At 35.6% G+C, this 9060-nt stretch overlaps 1 long non-coding RNA gene across 1 annotated transcript; it reads left to right on the forward strand.

Annotated features, from left to right (window-relative positions):
* The first annotated feature begins 2367 nt into the window (after positions 1 to 2367).
* LOC123659146 lies at positions 2368 to 4140 on the forward strand. Its single transcript, XR_006743987.1, has 4 exons — positions 2368 to 2665; positions 2896 to 3086; positions 3264 to 3438; positions 4071 to 4140. It is a non-coding gene; the product is annotated as an uncharacterized LOC123659146 (long non-coding RNA).
* The last annotated feature ends 4920 nt before the right edge of the window (positions 4141 to 9060 follow it).

The raw sequence follows: 9060 nt of genomic DNA on the forward strand, positions 1-9060 counted from the left end.
GCCACTATTCTCTCCAAGAGTTTCCCAGCTTCGTTCAGCAACACCACCGGTCGCACCGACGAAGCCGAGTCCGGGGTCCGCCCTGCCTTAGGAAGTAGGCAGAGCCGACCCTCCTTCCAGGCCCCCGGGAACTGACCAGACCGCAGGCAGCGGTCAAAAAGTTCCCGGAGGCTGTTGCCGAGGTGCCCGAGAGCGATCGCAAGTACTCTCCCGTGCACCCCGTCTGGACCCGGCGCCCTCTTCTTACTCCGAAGGCGGGACAACGCCGCCTCCATTTCAGCCTCTGTGACGGGTGGGGGAACACCCTCCTCCTCGTCCGGCGTCTGCCGAGCCATCCTGGGTGGCACGAAGCCCTCGGGTTCGTCGGGAAAGAGTTCCCCGACGATCCTCCCGAGTTGCTCCGGCTGGAGCGTTTCGCTGATGGGGGCCGAATGGGCGCGGAGCTTGTTTCGCGCCCAAATATACATGATCAGCCAACCTTGGGCCAACACTGGCTAACCTAGTCTTGGCCATTCATTGGAGATCCAAGCGTGGGTCAAGACTGGTTAAACTAGCCTCGGCCATGCCAATGAATACCCAACTTTGGACCAAAACACATTGTAACGAAATTCGAATAATAAATGTTTACAACACCAAGCAATGTAAAAAGGTTAATAATGTAACCGAAAAAAAGGAATAATTTTAAAATAAAGAAAGACTATTGTTATATTTGTTTGTTGTTTTATATAGAACTTTTTTTTTTTAATCTTTATTTATAAAGCCATACACCTATATAAGGTTAAGTCGGCTTATATAGAACTTTAAGAACTAATGAATTAAATAAGTATGCGAATCAAACATTATAAAAATAAAAATATAGTTTTGAAACTCGTGTCATCATAGCTTATAGTAGATTACGAATACCTGTTGCGCGAACAGATAAAGTTGTATATTCTATTGTTAAGTTTGTGTCGTATGAAACCATATGAAAAAATAATTTAATTGAAAAAATTAGCTAACATTATAAAAATAAAGTTTTGGAAGATCCGAAACAAAACAACCTAGTATTAAATACTTATTGTTGTGGAATGTTAATTAAAGTAAAAACTAAATAAAAAATGAAAACAAAAAAGGAATGTCGGAACTATAAATATGTGTGTAAGACGTAAACCTGAACCGATATATATATATATATATATATATATATATATATATATATATATATATATATATATATATATATAATATTATAAAAATAAAAACAAAGCTTTGTAACTTATAATATATTAAAATAGATATATGAGCATTATAAGAATAAATAAAAGTAATATAATATTAGACTATTGTTGTACATATTTAAGTTTATTTGCAAAGTAATCGATAAAATAGTTTTCACGTTTTAATTACTTCAAAACTTAATATAATTATTTAAAACTTTAAATTGAGTTTTTTTCCATAAATTGATAATCTACAATTTAACTATGAGCTAAATAAATTAACTGTATAATTTAAAATACTGAAATGATTTAATTTTTAATTGATAGAAAAAAAATATTAATTTTTACAGTCAGTCAGACACGTTTATTTTTCTTTATTATTATTATTTAAGAATTACTAGAAGCCGTAAATTGATATGCTCAATATATATATGTCTATACACGGAGACAATAGAAAGTGTAGCAAGTAGCAAAGCAACTGTTCACGTGTCGCGTCGTGTTTGACCTTGAATGCGCAAAACCTTGCGTAGTAACAGATTTTCGGGTCTGCGTAAGCGCGCACTGTCGCCTTGCGTCCCTCTCCACCCTCGCACACGCTTCTCGTGCCCTAGAGTACAATAACGAACGAAATGGATTCGTTTGTCTATTTTATTAACGTTTAATTTTGTGTCAAAATAATGCATCAACTTCAGCCAACTTTAAGACGAGAGAAGAATGATTTATTTGTTTATTCATTTAAATTCTTTATTGTACAATAAATACACTAAAACAAATGTGTACAAAAGGCGGGCTTAACGCTAATGCATTTTCCACCAGTCAACCTTGGTATGTGCAAGAATGTGTAGTGTGTAGGAGTACAATAAAAAAATAATACAAATAATATAATATAATATATGTGATTTTTGATGTATTTACCTATTGTTCAAAAGAAAATAATAATCGAGAGTTTCTTTATTGTTAATACACGATTCAATTATTCATTTGCTGACAAACTTATACAAGTATATATTTTATAATATATTTTGATTTTCACGGGCAACCGCAGAGGTTCGTGGAGCATTTGCCTTAGCACTTTTGTCTACAATAGTACCTGCGCAAACGGTGAAACGACAGCCATATTTTTTCATAATATTTGCTGCTACATACGCTATAACACTACGCTACTGTTGTGTTGAATCAGTCGAGCAACGTGCTTGCTTCACTCAACGTTTCTAATTTCTTTTAGGTTATTATTAATTTTTTTTTTACTTGTATAATGACGAAAATTGTTATAAATAAATTTAAATTGTTAAATTAAACAATAAAAAAATTATAGAGTTAGTACTAATCTCTTGGCTTACTGAGAACGAAACTATGTGTTTGTGGCCACCAAAAAAAGATGAAGACAAAAGGTGAATAAATGGGTTGAACTTGAAATCGTGCCTTTCATGACATGGTTAAAATAACCAATCAGATTATCAGCTAAGCTAGTGAGTATTTACGCACATTAATTATTTTATTTATAGTATTAAAATTATCTCGAGACACACCTTGTAATTAACCTTTTAATAGATATCAAAATCGAATTTAATCTTTTAGAAGTTTTAAATTGTACAACGTAAATTTGTTTTCGCTAATGTTATTGAATTTCAATTCTAATGTAATGGTGCTCGGTGTAGTAGTAATCGTGTAGTAACATAATTAATGGTTGGCGTTTCAGAGGATTATAATCAAGGATCACGCCGATTAAAAAATCCTTTAAAACAAATGATGTTGAGAGCACTGAGAGTGAATCTATGATTGATCTAAATACTGAGCCTATGCTCTTGTAGTAATTCCTTCCAACGACAATTTAGAAGGAACCTGATAAGAGCGATGAAGCTGCGTGTGAAAGTATAATGGAACCTAAAGGTATTACTTACTTAATATTTCCTGAATTAGTTATCATGTAATAATAATTGAAAAATGATACGCGTTTTAGAAATTACACATGATAATTACAAATTGACATTGAACAAACATATTAATAATTAAGGATTATGTTGTTGTTGTTTTTATTAATATTGTTATTATTATATTTACTTATAGACCAGTACATTTAGCTTTTGAAACCTAAAAAATTATAGTAGGATGAAACCCATTGGAAAAGAAAGAGAATACAACGAAAATGAAAGGAAAAATAAATGTCGGGAAGTGAGGGGTTATGGGGATAAAAACGGCTTATGTCGATTTCTGGCTAAACTACAAGTCTTACGGAAATAAGGTAAATGGCAAAGTTGTAGGTAATAAAAAGATATATACATTTTTTATTTACACTTTTTTCTTATAAGCTCAAAATTTATCATTTAGGCCCTAAATGCCCTAGGACCTACCTAATGCCTGCTCTAGGAGACACCCTAAAATTTAGGGTGTCTCCTAGAGAGGTCGCACCTCGGCTTATAACAAAGTTGGTGTGGTGGTCGAAGCGCGCGGTCTTCGACGCGCTATTACTTTTATTATTATTTACGGGCACGCGCCCGCGCCGCCCGGCCGGTACCGCCGCAACTGCTATATCTCTGCATTTTAAATTTGTAATATCTTCGAAACTATTAATTTAAATTACATGCTGTGAGCTGAGGGCCATATTGATCTATATTAAATGCATAACCTGTTTAAGGTGCTTAATTGGATAAGGGTTAATACTGTATTGCTTAAAATCTCGCCGTTAGTGAGCTATAATTTCACGTAAAAAGTAAAGAAATAAAAAACGGTTATATACTACTATAATGTTTTTTTTTTCACTTTTTACCATTATCAAAGGCTAAAAGCACTGGTCAATTATTGTACGAAAATATTATACATTTTTAATTTTAAAATAATACATATTACCACGATCATTTATTGTACAATTTCCAGGCATCACAAACTACCTACGAACATCTTGCGAAATATTTGCAGCGTATTATTTGCACTCAAATGTCTAAAGTAAAAAAAAAAAAAACGTAAATTACACCATTGGACAACAAGTTAAAAAAAATATTAGAAGTCGTCCAGCAGTCAGGAGATGCACCGAGTAAACAAAGAGCTTGGAATATTATTGGTGACGCCTTGCCATACAAAGACATTGCGACATTTGTAGTTTTATAAATCTTTAAAAGATAACGAGGAAAAACGCAAAGCATTGGTATTTAAAAACTATCCAAATATTATTCACAAAGATTTACAAATTATTAAAATGTTGTTAGCAAAAGATTGAAAAATTATAGGTTGTCACCGGTAGAACAAGCATTATTTATATTAATATATATGATGATGATTTATATTGTATTGTTAATTACAGTCAGTGAAGTATTTTAATGTAATTTAACTAGTGCATCATTATAATAAAAATATAGTTACTATCAACATGTGTTTACAATTATTAATCCCATTTTTTTATAAATGGAAAATATTCGGCATTTAATTTTTTGGGTAGTAATAGCAGTTAAGCGAGGTCTAATATTGGCAATACAGCATGGCCTAGTCCTGGGAATTAGGCATGGCCCGATCTTGCTAACCAAGTCAGGCCCGGTCCCGGCAACCAACCCTGGTCAAGTCCCGGCACCCAAGCCTGGCCCATCGTTATCCTTCCAGACTTCTACCAAAACTGGGCCAAGCCCGGCTCAGTCCCGGCAACCAAACCTGGCCCAGTCCCGGTAACCAAACCTGGCCCAGTACCGGCACCCAAGCCTGGCCCATCGTTATCATTCCAGACTTCTACCAAGACTGGACCAAGCCTGGCTTACAAGTCTGGCCCAGTCTCGACAACCAAGCCTGGCCCAGTCCCGGCAACCTAGCCTGGCCCAGTCCCGGCGACCAAGCCTGGCCCAGGCCTGGCCCATCTTTATCATCCCAGACTTCTACCAATACTGGGACAAGCCTGGCTTGCAGGCTTGGCCCAGTCCTGGCGATCAAGCCTGGCCCAGTCCCGGTGACCATGCCTGGCCCAGTCGCGGCGACCAAGCCTGGCCCAGGCTTGGGCCATCGTTATCATCCCAGACTTCTACCAATACTGGGACAAGCCTGGCTTGCAGGCTTGGCCCAGTCCTGGCGATCAAGCCTGGCCCAGTCCCGGTGACCATGCCTGGCCCAGTCCCGGCGACCAAGCCTGGCCCAGGCTTGGGCCATCGTTATCATCCCAGACTTCTACCAATACTGGGACAAGCCTGGCTTGCAGGCTTGGCCCAGAGTTTTACATAGTTGGGCCAAGCCTGGGTCAGGCTTGGCCCCGTGGTACTTTCCTGTATGGGTTGCCATCAGATGAGCCGTACGCTTGTTTGCCGACCTAGTTGTATATATTAAGAAGAAAAAAAACAATATTACTACTAATACGAAAGTTACTCTTTAGAAGCGTAACAAATAAAGACTAAAAAACTACAAAATTCGTACAATAATAAATTAATATAATTAAAATACGACTGATTTCGATTTCTGTCAAAAATAAAGTAAATAAAAAAGACACGAATAACCTATTAATATACACCATCTTCAATTCGGTTTCACATCTTACCCTGTCATTGTTTCGTTACTTAAATTAATTAAATTACTTTATCAGACATCACTTCATTCAAATTTTCTATCTCATATATTACAAATGTTAACTAGTTTCTACAAGGAAATCGAACATTAGTAAACATTCAAATAACTATTACTAAAATTTACGTGTGGTACTGTGTGGTCACGGCTGTAATAATATAGGCGCCTCCTCTCTTCCCGTGGGTGTCGTAAGAGGCAACTAAGGGATAACACAGTTCCACTACCACCTTGGAACTTAAAAAGCCGACCGATGGCGTGATAACCATTCAACTTCTGGCTTTGAAATACACAAGCCGAAGACGGGCATCAGCGTCTTAGGTGCGACAAAGCTAGCCCTGCGGTCACCAACCCGCCTGCTCAGCGTGGTGACTATGGGCAAAACACATGAGTTCACGCCATTTTTGACGTGAACTTTTGGAGGCCTATGTCCAGCAGTAGACTGTATTAGGCTGAAGTGGAAGTGGAAAATTTATTTGATAATAAAATTTAAAATGCAATTCTTATGAAAAATGTTAATAACCATATTTAAACAAAAATTAAATCTAGCGACAAGTTTGTCGCACTACGTTCTTGATGTCGCTCATTTGACTTCAATCTAAACTGGGTAATCTATTACGCCTGTAACTAATGTTTTTAAAGTTTTCTCATATATCAGCTGTTCTTTTTCTCGTATAAGGTGTGTACATAAATCCATACAAATGTAATAAAGGCGAAGTACGTACGTATATTTCATACTTAAGTTGCTTAACTGATTTAAATGAAGTATGAGTATGTGTAAATAATGTAACGTGACAATAAAAAAACGAGTGTGCTTTAGATCACACGACTGAAGTAAAACTTCTTTAGCAATAGGCCAGCATAATAGGCCTGACTTAGATATACGAAACGTAACTGGCTATGAGAGAAAGAGAGAAAGAAAATGTGTGCTCGCGCCTCTCTCTTTTGCTCCGTTCGCCTCACCCTATCACACTTTTCGCAACGCTCTCGTCACGCATACACCAGCTCAAGTGCCACTCCCCAAGTCAAGCGTGCCTAAAGAAGTTTTGCTTCAATAATCAATACAGTAAAAATAGAAACGAAACGAAAGAACACAATATATACAAAGAAATAATCACATCTATTTACATTGGCCAAATGTTAATAGTTATATTATTAAATAAAATGAAATACTAAATAAGATTTAAAAAAAAAACCTTACATGTCTCGATGTTTTTCGATTCCATTTCTTTCTTTGTTTCTTAATATTATTAACATTATACTACATTATTTGATTTTGAAGAATAAGTGAATTTTCTTTAAAATATTTCTTTTGTTGTTTTTCTAATTAAAAGCCATCTTGTCTAGTTTTTATCAAAGAATAAATAAGAAAATACTAAACGAAATTCTTAATTTTCGAAAGGTTACAATCATGTCTTTTGTGTTTTAAGATCATTTGCTTTATTACATACTTGTTGCCCGGACTGTTCGTTCGACTGTTCGACCGGACTTCGTTCTGTCAAAAGTTAATAGTAATTTTTTTTTTTTTGTATTAAAACCTTTCGTGGGCCTTAAGGAACATACAAAAAAAAAACAAGTTAGCCAAATCGTACGAGCCATTCTCGAGATATGCGCTTAGCAACGTTCATTTTAATTTATAAAGATTAAATACGTCAATAAAATAACTCTTACCGTCAGGTATGTTTACTTTGTACATTTTTATTTAATTTTTAAAGCTAATTTATTCAACCATTTTGCGTACAATCTCGAGCAGACCCATAAACTAGAATAGTGGCTTATCTTAATTATATTATAAAAATGATAATGTGGAAATATTATATTCACTATAGTCCAGAATACCAGTTAATATAATAACACAATTATATTGATTTATAAAACCAACACCCATTTTTAGGGTTTCGTACCTCAAAAGGAAAATACGGAACCCTTATAGGATCACTTTGTTGTCCGTCTGTTTGTCAAGACCCTTTTTCTCCGGAACACGTGGAGGTTCCAAGCTGAAATTCATATCAAATACTCAGGTCTACTTGGACTACCCCTTGGAGCTGTGAAAAAAACTTTTAAGCCAACGCAATCAACAGATACTGCCGTTTTACTGCAAATTTTCGACTTTCGCAATTTAATCAAAACCTATATGGTACTTCCCGTGGACTCAGAATCTTGAAATTTAGTACCAAGCAACGTATTATAGCAAAGGTAATGGAAAAATTATGAAAAGCATAAATTCATATAAAAAATATTTTTAATAATTTTCTTCAACTCGACTCGCACTTGGCTGGATTTTTTTACAATGTCCTGGTGGATACTGATTACAAATACTTATGTTCTTGATTGTAATAACAAAATTTACTCAATGATTCTTATATAAATCTCAAGTAAACTTAAGTATTCCAAAAGGATCCGGAAATCGACAAATAACAAAGTGTCTCTGTAAACAACAGTCCGTTAGGAGATCAAGTTTTTTGATAAGCGTTATTTTATTTTTCCATTTTCAAATAATAATAAAAAGTATTTAAGGCTACGTTTGATGACTGTTCCGGAGACCTGTCGAGCAAATCGTTCTGTTGAACTTTTTAAACGCTTATTAGGGTCTCGGGTTGACAAAGTACTAACAGAAGATTGATACCAATCCGTTGCTCTATCTGCTGTATATCTATCGACCTATGACTATGACCTATACACTTACAAATAAAATATACTAACATAAAAATGGAAGCTAGTCGTCATAAAGTAATTATCTTAAGTATTATCTTTTATTTGACGTTTTTAGCTTTATCTTACGAAATGGAATGTATTTTAAAGTGTACGAATACTACAAAATTATGTCACGTCACACTTGTTTTATTTTATCTAAATACTAGCGACCCGCCCCGGCTTCGCACGGGTGCAATGCTGATACTAAATATGCTACAGAATATTATATACTGGCTAATCTCTGAACTGATTTTGACGGGGCTTTCACTGGCAGATAGCTGATGAAGTAAGGAGTAGCTCGGCTCTTACGTTTTCAAGCAATTTTCTTAAGAATGTACTGCACTGATATGTAGGAGCACGCTACAGACCGTACGTACGGTTACGTAGCGCCAAAGTTATATAAAATATATGTGTATACAGAATAGTTCAGGACTTAACTCTTCCCAGTGAGAAATGATTAAATATTAATATAAATGATTTAAGTGATATAATTTTTACGGTCGGTTGTTTGGTGCCGCAGGTTGAAAAGCCTCCAACTTGACGTAACAAAACAAAGGGAAGCCTTTGTTTTGCTCACCTTCGTAGCTCTGAGGTTAAGTAATCACTCAAGGGATATATTCATTTCCTATTGTTATGTATT

This window comes from Melitaea cinxia, chromosome 13 (assembly GCF_905220565.1).
Source record: "Melitaea cinxia chromosome 13, ilMelCinx1.1, whole genome shotgun sequence".
In the NCBI taxonomy this organism is placed as follows: Eukaryota; Metazoa; Arthropoda; class Insecta; order Lepidoptera; family Nymphalidae; genus Melitaea; species Melitaea cinxia.